A 14,489-nucleotide genomic window follows, 5' to 3' on the forward strand; every position below is an offset into this window, starting at 1 on the left:
ATTAAAACATATTTACTATTACTTCCATCTGTATACTGCATTATATGAGCTTACATACACAACACATAATATATTTGTCACAGTCCATCTCTAACTTAAGGGGGTTTGTCACGCTTATCTGTTTTGACTCCTTTAACGGTCATCTATTTTTTATTTATTTTTTTAGCTACTTGAGCCCATGGGTGTTTTGCCCCTTTTCGATCTTACCTGATATTCTAGAATATTTTTTTTCTTAAGGTTCAAACCTTTAGGATTCATTCTCTCACAAAAAATACTCTTGAATATCCAACTTTCATTATAAAAAAGAATAAGTTAAAAACTTTAAATATCTCACGGTAAAAAGTGCAACTTACTAAATAGTCTTTCGACAGATTTTTTTTCAAATAACTTTTTTTACGAATAATACTTCCAAAAAAATAGATTTTCCATCATATACATAGATAAAAAATCAAAAATTAGAAAATATATGGTGTTTTATCGCCTCATTTTTGGCATGTGCAAACAAAATTTCAAACGCAAAAATCTTTCTTATTTGACCTAATCCAGAAAAACTAAGTACGCCATCGTGTTCAGCATACTCGAATTATCTTTAGTAGATATGAGAGAGCTATGTCGGAAAAAAAAAGTTCCATTTTCGAACACAGTGTTATTTGTTTTTTATTTTAACGAAAAAAAATTTGTATTTTTTAATATTTTTCTTCAAAAGAAACCATAATTTCACCATTTACTAAAATGTTCGTGGTAATTTAGAATAAAATGTAGTTCGCAGCTCAGGATTTCAAAAAAAAAATTAGAACAGAGCTGAGCGGCTGAGCGACGTCGCTCAGCCGCTCAGGGTGTATGTGGCCACCCCCATACTTTTTCATACGTTCTAATTTAGTTTTGACGCTCAGGATTGACGCTCAGCCGCTCAGGACGTGGCCGTACCCTAAGTATTAATTTACTTTGCGTATTATGGTTGGCTTTGCGTCCGCCATTTTGAAAACGAATGAGTCTCAATAGCTCGAGAAAGACTTTTCGAACAAAAAATAATTTTCTTTAATTCTCCCATACATCATTTTCTTATAAAAGATATACTTTCCAAGGTAGAACACTGCAAAGTATCTTATTTTCAGTTATTTCCCACTTTTCAAAAATCAAACATTTTTTCTAACTATTTTTTATTCAAATTAAATTCGTCAAAAATCCAAAAATTTATATTTTGTTTTGAATTTAACCGTCGTCAAGTGCAGTCGCATATTAACTTCTGCTCCGTATAATTAATTTGTATTTACCTCCTTCTGTTTCGCCCCTTAATAATTCAACTCATTCAAGTGCCCTTTAATTGTGTCTTCAATATTAATCATAATAATATCTGACCTACTTCAATTTATCAAAATAAAATTAAAAAAGAAATTAAAGTGCTTACTCTACAGTTTTTTCTTTTCTTTTTTCTTGCCATATAACCTACCACATTTGTGAATACCTATTGTGCTTATCTCCGCAGTTTCTGTTTCGATTAACCCAAATATATTCGCGAATATTGTGATAATCGACCCCATTTAACGTTTTCGATTACCCCTGCAGTTTTCTTGGCTTTTTAATTGACTTTTCGTTTGTCCCTGACCTACCCATCATAAATATGTCAGCAAAGTGCGGTAACATTAATTGCACTATTTCTTGCAATATAACTGACCTCATTCAATGCAATGGAATCTGCAACTTAAGCTTCCATCCGTTATGCATTGGTTTGAGCAGAACTACCAAATCTCATCTTCCGGAGATTTTGGAAAAGTTTTGTTATTATTGCGAGGATTGCAAATCTCTGTCGCCTGCCCACATCTTGCGGGCAACAAAGTGCAATAATGACCTTCTGCGGTCATTATCGACTATTGACAATACTTTGGATAACATCAACATTTCTTTGGAAAAGTTGGACAACAATTCCAACTCGAAATCACGTCGTGAGGTTGTTCCTGTCCCCTCTCAACTCAGAGCAGAACTCAATAAAATGTTTGACTTGCTTTCAACAATGGACACTAAAATTGAAACGCATCATCGGTCTAATAAATCTTTTAGTGATGATCTAGACATTTTAAAAAGATTTCTTGCCCAAGGTTCGGATGCAGTGAACTCATTATATAAAGAAATGGGTATACTTAATCACCGCACGGGTGATTTAGTAAATGCAATGGAATGCCTAAAAAATAAATCGGATGGATTTAAAGAGTCGATTGATGGCGTTATGGATGAGCTTCGTTTCCTCTACAACAAGTTCGATAACAATTCGGCCTCGCCAAATAACAAATCCATCCTTGATGAAATACTTGCCATCAACGTTGAACTTAATCCTGTTTTACCTGCACCTCAACCTATCATGCCTGGCACTTCAATCAATGTTCCTGTTGTCTCTGCACCAACAACTTCGACAATATCACCACCTACAGCTTCTACTTCGGCTGACTCTCGTCATACTGCTCCTTTGAATACAGTTCAATCACACTCATCATCCTCATCATCTGCTCAGCTCCAGGCTTCCGACCATCATTCAACTGATCCTCCAACAGATCCCGTTTCATCAACTTCTGCCTCTTCTCCTAGCCTTTCTGCACCGTGCATGGTATCTCCAATGGAGAAGTACATGATTAAAGGGTTACCCAAATCCACTGACGTCAAATGGCTCTCCAAGTGGTTCTCCTCCCATTTTAAAATTCACAATGCTCGTTTCAAGAAGATTTTTCAATCCGATAAATATAACACCTCAACTTTCTACGCATTCTTGCCTAAAAAATATGAGTGGATGTTTTTCTCCCCTGGATCCGACGTGACGGAACGAGATGGTGTCGAGTTTCGTCGAATTAAAAATACTGCTCCCGCCCAGAAGGCCCGCGTTTCTTTCAATCGTCCTCTTAGACCTGATCCGAACTGGCATCTTAAACTTGGAAGATATCCTGACTTTAACAATGTTCATCCTTTTCGTTCCCATAACACTTTTAATGCTACCCACAACTTTTCCCTTCCAAACACTCCCTCTCAACCAAAGCCTTCAACAATTCCTAATAGACGTGTTTCTTTTGACCTTTCAGATTCTTCTACGAGTAGCTGTCCCAACCCTAAATACTCCGTAAACTCCTCGGTAAAGAACTACCCCAATTTTATTCGATCTCACGTTTTAAACCCAACATCCTCTTCTTCATACTCTACAACCTCCTCATCTTCTTACCCTGCACCCTCTTCTACTTTGAGTCCAACAGCTCATTCTTACGGCCATATTATTCACTAGTTTAAAAAATACATCTGGATGTAAACAATGTCAAATGTCAAAAATAAATCCAATTCCATAATATTCACTACTTAAATCCAATCGTAAATCCAATTTTTTAAATCCAATCTCGTTAAATCCAAAAAAAATTTAAACTGCTCTCTGGAGGTCCGTTTAACTTTATAAATCCAGATGTAAAATTCATTTTCACAGTGTTCAGTTGTTTTGTAAAGTATTTTGTGAAGGAAAAATAAAGATAAATGCAAATTATACAAAATTTTTTGAATAATCACACAAGCTTTTTTTGAGTGAATAATATGAACAAAAAATTAAATCCTTGGATTTATGAAATTCAGAATTAATGGATTGGATTTAAAATTAACTTTAATCCGAACTAAATCCAGAGTGAATAATATGGCCGTTACTGTCCCCCAATCACTACAACGTCTGGACTTTCTCTCACCCATAACGTTTCACAACAGTACCCCAACTGCTCCGTCTCAAACTCCTCCAGCCTTAATAATCCTCATATATCTTCACCCCCTTTCTTAGATCCTCTTACCCCACCAGTAGCCAAGTTAACAAAACATTTTGTTGACCTTAACGATGATGGTCGTTACGTCCTCTCACGTCTTCGTGATCGTAGAATTTATGCTAACATTCGCCTTTACCTTGCTTACCTACATGACAAACATGACTCCGTTATTGTTGATGGGGTTACTAGAACAAACCTTATAGTTTCCATTCAACAAGAAGGTCTCCCTACCAACCCAGATTTGCTAAGATCAATTTACGTCCGATATCATGAAGAGTACAATCTCACTCCAGCTGATGTTGCAAATGATCTTGCGTCATTCGCCTCTCATGTTAATTCAAATCGGATTTCTCATTTACAAAGAAGTCGGACCAATTTTAATAATTTTTTTCGTCCCTAAACCTCCTCAATCCCAAAATAATCATCCAGAATGTTTGTCTTTATATTATCAAAATGTCAGAGGTCTTCGCACTAAAACCTCATCTGTCTATCTTAATTCTTCAACACTTCCCTATGATATTTTTGCACTCACTGAAACCAATCTTCTACCTAGCATTAACGATAATGAACTTTTCAACCCTGACTTTAATGTTTTTAGAGCTGATGGATCTTTGAGTAATGATCTATCCCTTGGTCGTGGAGTTCTGTTAGCAATTAATAATCGTTTCGACTCATCACTCCTTAAAACTTCTGATTCCCCTTCTTTTGAGTTTGTCTGCGTCAAATCAAAAATTGGCAAATTTAATGTCTACACAGTTTGCTGTTATATCCGGCCTTGCCAGCCTATTGAATCATACCAGCTTGCAGTCGATGCTCTTGACTCTATCTTCGATGTCACCGACTCGTCGGATGTTGTCTTAGTTTTAGGAGACTTCAACTTTCCAAATCTTCAATGGACTCCCTCTGATGATGAATCTTACTTTTTGACTTCAAATGCCACAACAGATAAGGAAATCCTATTCACCGATTGCGTTTCTGACTTAGGACTTTTTCAACTAAGTGGAATTAAAAACAATTTAGGGCGGCAACTCGACCTCGTCTTCTCATCAGATGTAGATAACTGCATACTTTCTGCAAGCGATCACCTTCTTTCGACCCTAGATTCGTACCACCCTCCTCTATTTCTCACCTTTTCCTATAACTCCTCCCTTACTGTCATTCCATCTGAATTTCCAAATGTCTTCAATTTTCGCAAAGCAAACTTTTCGAAACTTAATGACTTACTACATGCTGCCAACTTTAGTAGTATCCTTGAAAGCCGCGATATTAATACTTCTCTCTCTCAATTCTATTCCATTGTCTTCAATTGTATAAGCCAATCGGTACCAACTGCCCCTCAAAAAAACATTTCCTCTAGCCCTCCGTGGTACAACAATGAACTCAAGTCACTCAGAAATAGAAGAAATAAACTCTGGCGCAAATATCTGCAATCTCGTTCTGGCTTTGACTTCTCGAATTTCCAGTGCTTGAACTTTTTGTTTTCTGAGTTATGTAACTCTCTCTATAATGATTACCTTCTAAAAATTCAATCCAACATACTATCCGATCCTAAAAGCTTCTTCCATTTCATTAACGCTAAAAAGAAATCGGATAGCTACCCTTCTACCCTTGCTTATTTGAACACATGCTCGGATGATCCCAAAATAATAACTAATCTATTCCTCACAACCGGACTTAGATTATTTTTCATATTTAGCCACTTGCACTCAAACGTCATTAACTTCCATTGTTATTCCCTCGTCCGTCGTTCTTGAAAAGATAAACAAACTCAAAGTTAAATATACTGGAGGTCCTGATGGTTTACCTTCAATAATTTTAAAAAATTGCTCTGCAAACCTACTACAACCCTTAACTGCTCTTTTTCAGCTCTCTATCTCAAAAGGGATCTTCCCTTCTCTTTGGAAATGTTCCTACATTATCCCGATCCATAAAAAAGGTCCCAAAAAAGAAATCTCTAACTACCGCCCCATAGCTAAACTATCATGCATACCCAAGCTTTTTGAAAGCATAGTCTATGACACAATGCTCTTCCATTGTAAGCAAATTTTCTCCCCTAATCAACACGGTTTTCTAACTGGTAGATCAACTACCACAAACTTAGTTGATTTCGTTTCCAGTTCAATTTGTGCCATGGAGGCTGGCAAAGAAATAGATGTAGTTGCAACTGACCTAAGCAAAGCCTTCGATAAAATCTCACATACCCTTATTCTCTTCAAACTAAAATCACTTGGTTTTCAACCCTCTTTTATTGCATGGATCGAATCATATTTAAATGGACGCCAGTATAATGTCCTTTTTAGAGGTTCAGAATCAATCCCAATCCTTGCAACATCTGGCGTTCCGCAAGGTAGCCATCTCGGCCCTCTGATTTTCATATTAACAATCAATGATGTCGATTGTGTCATAAAAGATTCTTCAATCTCAGTGTACGCTGACGATAAAAAAATATATAGAAGTATCTCCTCCCTTAATGATACCCTCCTTCTTCAACGTGACCTAGACCGATTTTCTACCTGGTGTCAGAAGAACTTCCTTGAGCTTAATGTGAGCAAATGTCAAGCAATAACGTATTCTCGTAAACGCTCATCACTTCTCCCTCGTACCTACTTTATTAATAATGAGCCGGTCACACAAGTGGATTCTTTGCGAGATCTCGGAGTAATATGTGATAAGGAACTTAATTTCAGATCCCACATCACTAACTCGATAAATAGAGCAAACTCCGCACTTGGTTTTGTTAAACGTTGGTCCAAAGAATTCTCCGACCCCTATGTCACAAAAACCCTTTATCTAACATTTGTCAGACCTCTTCTCGAATATGCTAGCCAGGTATGGTCCCCATTTTATGCATCTTATTCACTTCGTATAGAAGCCGTCCAACGTAGATTTCTTCGATTTGCTCTGCGTGGTCTTCCCTGGCCTGATAGATTTAACCTCCCACCTTATGTTGATCGTTTAAAACGAGCACCCTGTGCAAACATGAGCTTTGGCGCCCCTTATTTTAAAGTGTTCGATTTCCATGACGTAGTCTTTTGAATGTGTTTAGTCTTTGAAAGGTTAATCCTCGTTAACAAAAGAAAAAGGTTTCTAAAATACAATCCTAAACTAGTATCTAACTGCACATTACCTAAATTAAATTCAAATTCTGTATCAGTAGGCTGTGAAACACATTAATTTCACCAAGTAAGCTGGAGTGCTACTTCTTCTGCAGGTTTTTCTCTACGTTGCTTTCAAAAATTTGAGTTGTTTTTAGATTTTCGGCAATCTTAATCTTTTCGCCCCGAAAGCTAATCTTTACCATTTTATGCTTTACTAAATAAAAATAAAAAATTAACAATTTTTCAAGCTCTTTCACAGTTCTGTGCCCATGTTCTGTAACTTTTATCACTGGCGATAAAATATTTGAATAACTTGAAAATTCATTTTATCTCATCGAAATAAAAGAAATTTCGTTCAAAATCATAATTTCTTAATTCAAAAACTCTGAATTTGAAAGAAATTTTGCTTTATATATGGGAGAAAATGGATTTTGTTGAAAAACGCTTATCGCCAGTGATAAAGTTACAGAACAGGGGCCCTGGGGTCAAATCACGGCATACGTTCGTTAACTTACGGCCGCTATCTGTCCCTATCTTTTTCTACTGATTAAATAGAGACGGCAATAGTCAAAACTTTAACGTATGATCGTAATCGTGTGCCGTGGTTCGACCCCAGTTTTAAATTTTAATAGGAAGTTCTAGCGCAAATCATGTCCATATTTTTTTTAGATAATGTTGTTTTTCAACAAAATATTCATTTAACAAAACACTTTATTAAAGAATTGCAATTTAATTATCCTCGGCAAAAGAACCACCTCTATTCCGCCTTTAAATAATTCAAATATACATTTTTTTTAAATACGTGTTTTGTATTAAAGGTGGTTCATAATAAACGATCTTGGCATATAAAGGGTTAAGAAACACAAAAAGGTAAGTTTTTTTCTAATAAAAAAACCAAAAAATTGCACTTTTGTACTTTAGGTTATTATAGAAAAATTGTTTGAGTAAAAGTTGTAGATGTTTTAATTACCTACAACTTTTGCATTTAAAATTTTTCGATAGGTGCGATCGTTTGTCTCACACTACCAGACCAAGGTTGACCACGCTCCTTAATTCCGGAAACAAGCCTGATGTTCATTTGAACTAGAAACATGAATTGTGTAAGTAAGTAAGTAATTGTTTTATTGAATTTCATATGATTAACAATTATTGATTAAAAATATTTCAATATAAACTTATCTTAATACATACATTTGAATTTATATTATTAATTAATTAATGTAGTTTAACATAAAACATTTATTTTGCATCAATGACTAGGTTGAGTCGTCTGTTGCTATTAAATATCCATTAAATAGTTCCTTATGTTAGGGGTATGATTGCTGCTGCTGATGGAGTTGTTGTAGGCTTTTCGTATTACTATTGGTGTTGTTATTGTTGAAGTTGGTGTTAATGTTAGTTTTAGTGGTAATGTTGGTGTTGTTGTTGATGTCGGTGTTGGTGTTGATGTCGGTGTTGGTGTTTGTGTTGGTGTTGGTGTTTGTGTTTGTTATTGTTGAAGTTGGTGTTAATGTTAGTTTTAGTGGTAATGTTGGTGTTGGTGTTGATGTTGATGTTGATGTTGATGTTGATGTTGATGTTGATGTTGATGTTGATGTTGATGTTGATGTTGATGTTGATGTTGATGTTGAAGTTGATGTTGATGTTGATGTTGATGTTGATGTTGATGTTGATGTTGATGTTGATGTTGATGTTGATGTTGATGTTGATGTTGATGTTGATGTTGATGTTGATGTTGATGTTGATGTTGATGTTGATGTTGATGTTGATGTTGATGTTGATGTTGATGTTGATGTTGATGTTGATGTTGATGTTGATGTTGATGTTGATATTGATGTTGATGGTGATGTTGGTGTTGGTGTTGTTGTTAGTGTTAGTGTTGGTGTTGATGTTGATGTTGATGTTGGTGTTGGTGTTGGTGTTGGTGTTGGTGTTGGTGTTGGTGTTGGTGTTGGTGTTGGTGTTGGTGTTGATGTTGATGTTGATGTTGATGTTGATGTTGATGTTGATGTTGATGTTGATGTTGGTGTTGGTGTTGGTGTTGGTGTTTGTGTTTGTGTTGGTGTTGGGGTTGGGGTTGGCGTTTGTGTTGGTGTTGTTGTTGATGTTGATGTTGGTGTTGATGTCGGTGTAGGTTAGGTGTGGATGTTGATGTTGATGTTGATGTTGATGTTGATGTTGATGTTGATGTTGATGTTGATGTTGATGTTGATGTTGATGTTGATGTTGATGTTGATGTTGATGTTGATGTTGATGTTGATGTTGATGTTGATGTTGATGTTGATGTTGATGTTGATGTTGATGTTGATGTTGACGTTGACGTTGATGTTGATGTTGATGTTGATGTTGATATTGATGTTGATGGTGATGGTGATGGTGATGTTGGTGTTGTTGTTAGTGTTAGTGTTGGTGTTGATGTTGATGTTGATGTTGATGTTGGTGTTGGTGTTGGTGTTGGTGTTGGTGTTGGTGTTGGTGTTGGTGTTGGTGTTGGTGTTGGTGTTGGTGTTGGTGTTGGTGTTGATGTTGATGTTGATGTTGATGTTGATGTTGATGTTGGTGTTGGTGTTGGTGTTGGTGTTTGTGTTGGTGTTGGTGTTGGGGTTGGGGTTGGCGTTTGTGTTGGTGTTGTTGTTGATGTTGGTGTTGATGTCGGTGTAGGTTAGGTGTAGATGTTGATGTTGATGTTGATGTTGATGTTGATGTTGATGTTGATGTTGATGTTGATGTTGATGTTGATGTTGATGTTGATGTTGATGTTGATGTTGATGTTGATGTTGATGTTGATGTTGATGTTGATGTTGATGTTGATGTTGATGTTGATGTTGATGTTGATGTTGATGTTGATGTTGATGTTGATGTTGATGTTGATGTTGATGTTGATGTTGATGTTGATGTTGATGTTGATGTTGATGTTGATGTTGATGTTGATGTTGATGTTGATGTTGATGTTGATGTTGATGTTGATGTTGATGTTGATGTTGATGTTGATGTTGATGTTGATGTTGATGTTGATGTTGATGTTGATGTTGATGTTGATGTTGATGTTGATGTTGATGTTGATGTTGATGTTGATGTTGACGTTGACGTTGATGTTGATGTTGATGTTGATGTTGATGTTGATGTTGATGTTGATGTTGATGTTGATGTTGATGTTGATGTTGATGTTGATGTTGATGTTGATGTTGATGTTGATGTTGATGTTGATGTTGATGTTGATGTTGATGTTGATGTTGATGTTGATGTTGATGTTGATGTTGATGTTGATGTTGATGTTGATGTTGATGTTGATGTTGATGTTGATGTTGATATTGATGTTGATGTTGATGGTGATGTTGGTGTTGGTGTTGTTGTTAGTGTTAGTGTTGGTGTTGATGTTGATGTTGATGTTGATGTTGGTGTTGGTGTTGGTGTTGGTGTTGGTGTTGGTGTTGGTGTTGGTGTTGGTGTTGGTGTTGTTGTTGGTGTTGGTGTTGGTGTTGATGTTGATGTTGATGTTGATGTTGATGTTGATGTTGATGTTGATGTTGATGTTGATGTTGATGTTGATGTTGATGTTGATGTTGATGTTGATGTTGATGTTGATGTTGATGTTGATGTTGATGTTGATGTTGATGTTGGTGTTGGTGTTGGTGTCGGTGTTGGTGATTGTGTTTGTGTTGGTGTAGGTGTTGATGTTGGTGTTGGTGTTGGTGTTGGTGTTGGTGTTGGTGTTGGTGTTGGTGTTTGTGTAGGTGTTGATCCCCTCATTGCAACCCGTCACTATTACCCGCTATTATTAATTCTACTACTACTATTACTACTACTACTACTCCCAGTATTAACACTTCGTGGACACAAAGCCAAAGCTACGAATCTGCAAAATTGTAGTTTTGAGAACAACTGCTTGAATGTTTTCAAAACTCATCATGCAATTTTAAGCTGAAACAAAACAACACTAGGTTGACATTCAACATACGTTCCAAATCGACATACTTAACAGTTAAACATTTCCAAATGATTCTAACTGATGTATATAGGAAATATCTGAGCCCAAACATGAATTCAACCAGTTTGGAAAGGTTTAACTATTCATTGTGTCGGTTTGGAACGTATGTTGAACGTTTTGATCAACCTAGTGTGGATCCAGCCTTATGGAAACTAGTGCAACGGAAATTGATAGTTTAATTTTTCGTATGTTTCCATACTTGCAGTTGGGCTGCTATTTATTCCGTCAATTCCATTATAATCTTTGAACAACAACAACAACAACATCTTGAAGGTGCTACCACCAAGTGTTTATGACTAGAGTAACAGTACTGTTTCACGGATGCCAATCCGATCATCAGATTCTTTATTCCATTTGTATGTGGTGCTTATAGAAGTCTAGTAATTTTTCGTTTAACTTTTTCCTTTTTCCTAGACTAAGCACCACACACAAATGGAATCAAGGAGTCTGATGATCGGATTGGCATCCGTGAAACCGTGGTAGCAACTTTTCAAGATGTTGTTGTTGTTGTTCAAAGATTATAATGGAATTGATAGTTTAGGCTTCTACACGGAGAAAAAAAGGGCACCTTAAAATAAGACAATACGCACATTAAATCTCACCACCTTAAAATAAGGTGATATCCAGTTAAAATAAGGTGATTCCACTAAAACTAAGTTAAATTTAAGGTGAACTTCATCTTATTTAGGTGTCATCTTAAAAAAAACCGACCAAAAATAAAAATTTTAAAATTATAGTCACACTTTACCTTTAGTTGCAGTTTATCATACTCATTTCCAACAGAGAGAGATAGCAGAGTGGTAAGGCCTAGTAACCCAACAGTTGTAGGTTCGATGCTCGGTGGCTACCAGTTTTATTTTTTAATTTGTGCATTCAAGAAATTAATTTGACTTTTCACCTTAATTTAAAGTGATATCACCTTAATTTAAGGTGAAAGTCATCTTAGCAAAAAACCATGCAGCAATCCGCTTAAATTAAAGTGCGATCCGCTTAATTCTATGTGGTCTGTTTTCTCCGTGTGTAGGTAACCTGCCATTTATTGTTACAATTATAGATCCATTTTCACTAAAGTTGTGAGAAAAACAATCATTGTGGAAGAAATTGGGTGAAACATTCTTTATTAATTCAAAATTATTTCGCTAAGGATCTTAAGGCTGAAGTGCTTTTATGTTCATAGCCTTGACAAAGCTTGCAACTGTAAAGAAATTCGATTGTTGTAATGAAATAATTTCAAAACAAAATGTCAAAATGTTTTATTTGCTCAACTCTTCCTTTTTCCAATTACCATGAAGAACTATTCAATTTTTGAAGCATCGGCGTCCTTGTTAAATGTTAAATGAGAACAACTCCTCCATTTGTGAACCCCTACTATTACAGTTAAAATTTCCACTTCTAATTGACTACCAATTTACAATTACGAATTTGAATGCTCTCACGGGATAACTAAAAAACTGTTTCCTTAACTCTCTAAATGTAACTAGACATAATAATAAAATACAAACTTTAGGTTGGTATAACAAATAAAATGCACGACTGGGTCGCACGTATTTGCTCGGATGGTAAACTTTCCTCCAAATGCTAAAGCTTTTAATTAGCATTTATAAAAGATTTTTTTATTTAATTTTTAAATACAAAAATTTGAAATTGTTTCTCCCTTTTCAAATAAAATAAAATGCATGACTGGGTCGCACGAACTTGCTCTTAGAATTAAAGTTGCTTAAATTTTCAAGACTTTTTATATAGAAATTTGGAAAAACAAAATAAAATTCGTTTTAAAAAAAAAATAAAATAAAATCTGAAATTAAATTGCCCTCCAAAACAAGTATGCAGTTTTGATTGATATATTAACATGCATTTTTAGAAAAAAAATTCAAAATCGTTAGAGCCGTTTTTTAAAAAACTAATTTTTTATAAATAATTTTTTGGAAAAAAAGTTTTAAAATAAAATTGGTATGCCATTTTGTAGAAATCACTAATCAACATCTAAAAACAAAATTTCAAAAAAATTCAATGTCCCATTTTGAAAAATTTTATTTTTCAAAAAAAAAAAATTTCAAAATTTTTTTAAAAATCCAAAAATTATTTTTTTGGAAATTGTTTTGGTTTATATTTAAATTATATAAATGCTTCTTCACAAAAAGTTTCGTTGAAATCGAATAAGCAGTTTCGGAGATAATCGGATTTGAAAAAAAAAGGTTATATGGCAGGTACCGTTTATAATACCGTACAAAATTTTTTCATTGAAAGATAGACCTTAGTTTGAATTTTTTAAACAAAATCGTTGGAGCCGTTTTCGAGATATTTCAATTTTATTAAAATCGGTATATGACAAGTACCGTTATTTTTTGTCTAAACAAATTAATTCCAAAATGCCCTCTGGAGATTCGTCAAATAACGCTACATACCAAGTTTGACATTAATAGGTCCATCCGTTTAGGCTGTAGCTCCTTATACAGACAGACAGACTGGCAGACTGACAGACTGACAGACTGACAGACTGACAGACTGACAGACTGACAGACTGACAGACTGACAGACTGACAGACTGACAGACTGACAGACTGACAGACTGACAGACTGACAGACTGACAGACTGACAGACTGACAGACTGACAGACTGACAGACTGACTGACAGACTGACAGACTGACAGACCGACAGACCGACAGACCGACAGACCGACAGACCGACAGACGGACTTCCGGGACCCACTTTTCTGGCATTGTCTACCATCGTAACGTCATGGAAAAATGTTATCTCAACTTTTTTTTTTGTACGAATGCATAACTTGATATATAGTACCTATATCGCAAGTAAAAATACTTAAACTTTTTCGTACAAAATGTTTCGAGAAAGACTGAAATCATATGAGTCGAGTCGAACTTTATGTATGAATTTAGTACTCAAACTACTTAATAGAATTTATTTAAGTACTTTTCATTTTAGAATAAACCTAAATTTGAACTTTGTATGCTTAATAAACTCAGTATCTCCTGAGAAACCTTTACGACTGATAATTAACTACTTTTAAAACTGAGAATACTAGTTTAATCCTAAATATTCTATTTGTGTCCTGAATTTTAGACCTTGCTATGTACTTGTAAATCTTTTTAATCTTGGAAGATACTACTAACCCTATTTAAGCTAGGTAGAGACTTTTAAAAGTGAAACACTTTTTAAGTGCTAAATGTTCTTCATGTGTCTAAAATGTCTTATTACCCCCAAAATTGTACTCTTTCAGGTAGATTGAGACTATTAAAACTCCACATTCTAGTTAAGTTCTAAAAATACAAGTTAAGACAAGCACGACCTTGACCATTGTCTCTTGCACTTGACACATTAAAGCCATTCGAAGAAGTCCTTCGACGAGAGCAGATTAATGACTGTGTTGTCGCGTTATTTAAGAAATATATGAAGAAAAGTTAAATAATTTGAAAATAAAAAAAAAAAAACTAATAATTTTGTGAAAAAAACAGCGTACGCTTAGAAATGTGAAAAAAATTAGGTTGTGAAATAAAATATATAGAAACAAAAGTGAAAGTAAAGCAAAAAAGTTAATACAGTGAAAAAAAAGTATTGCTTTCGTGTCAAAATTTTTTTTTTTATAAAAAAAATGTTCAAATGGTCC

The sequence above is a fragment of the Episyrphus balteatus genome, chromosome 4 (genome assembly GCF_945859705.1).
Source record: "Episyrphus balteatus chromosome 4, idEpiBalt1.1, whole genome shotgun sequence".
NCBI classification, from domain to species: domain Eukaryota; kingdom Metazoa; phylum Arthropoda; class Insecta; order Diptera; family Syrphidae; genus Episyrphus; species Episyrphus balteatus.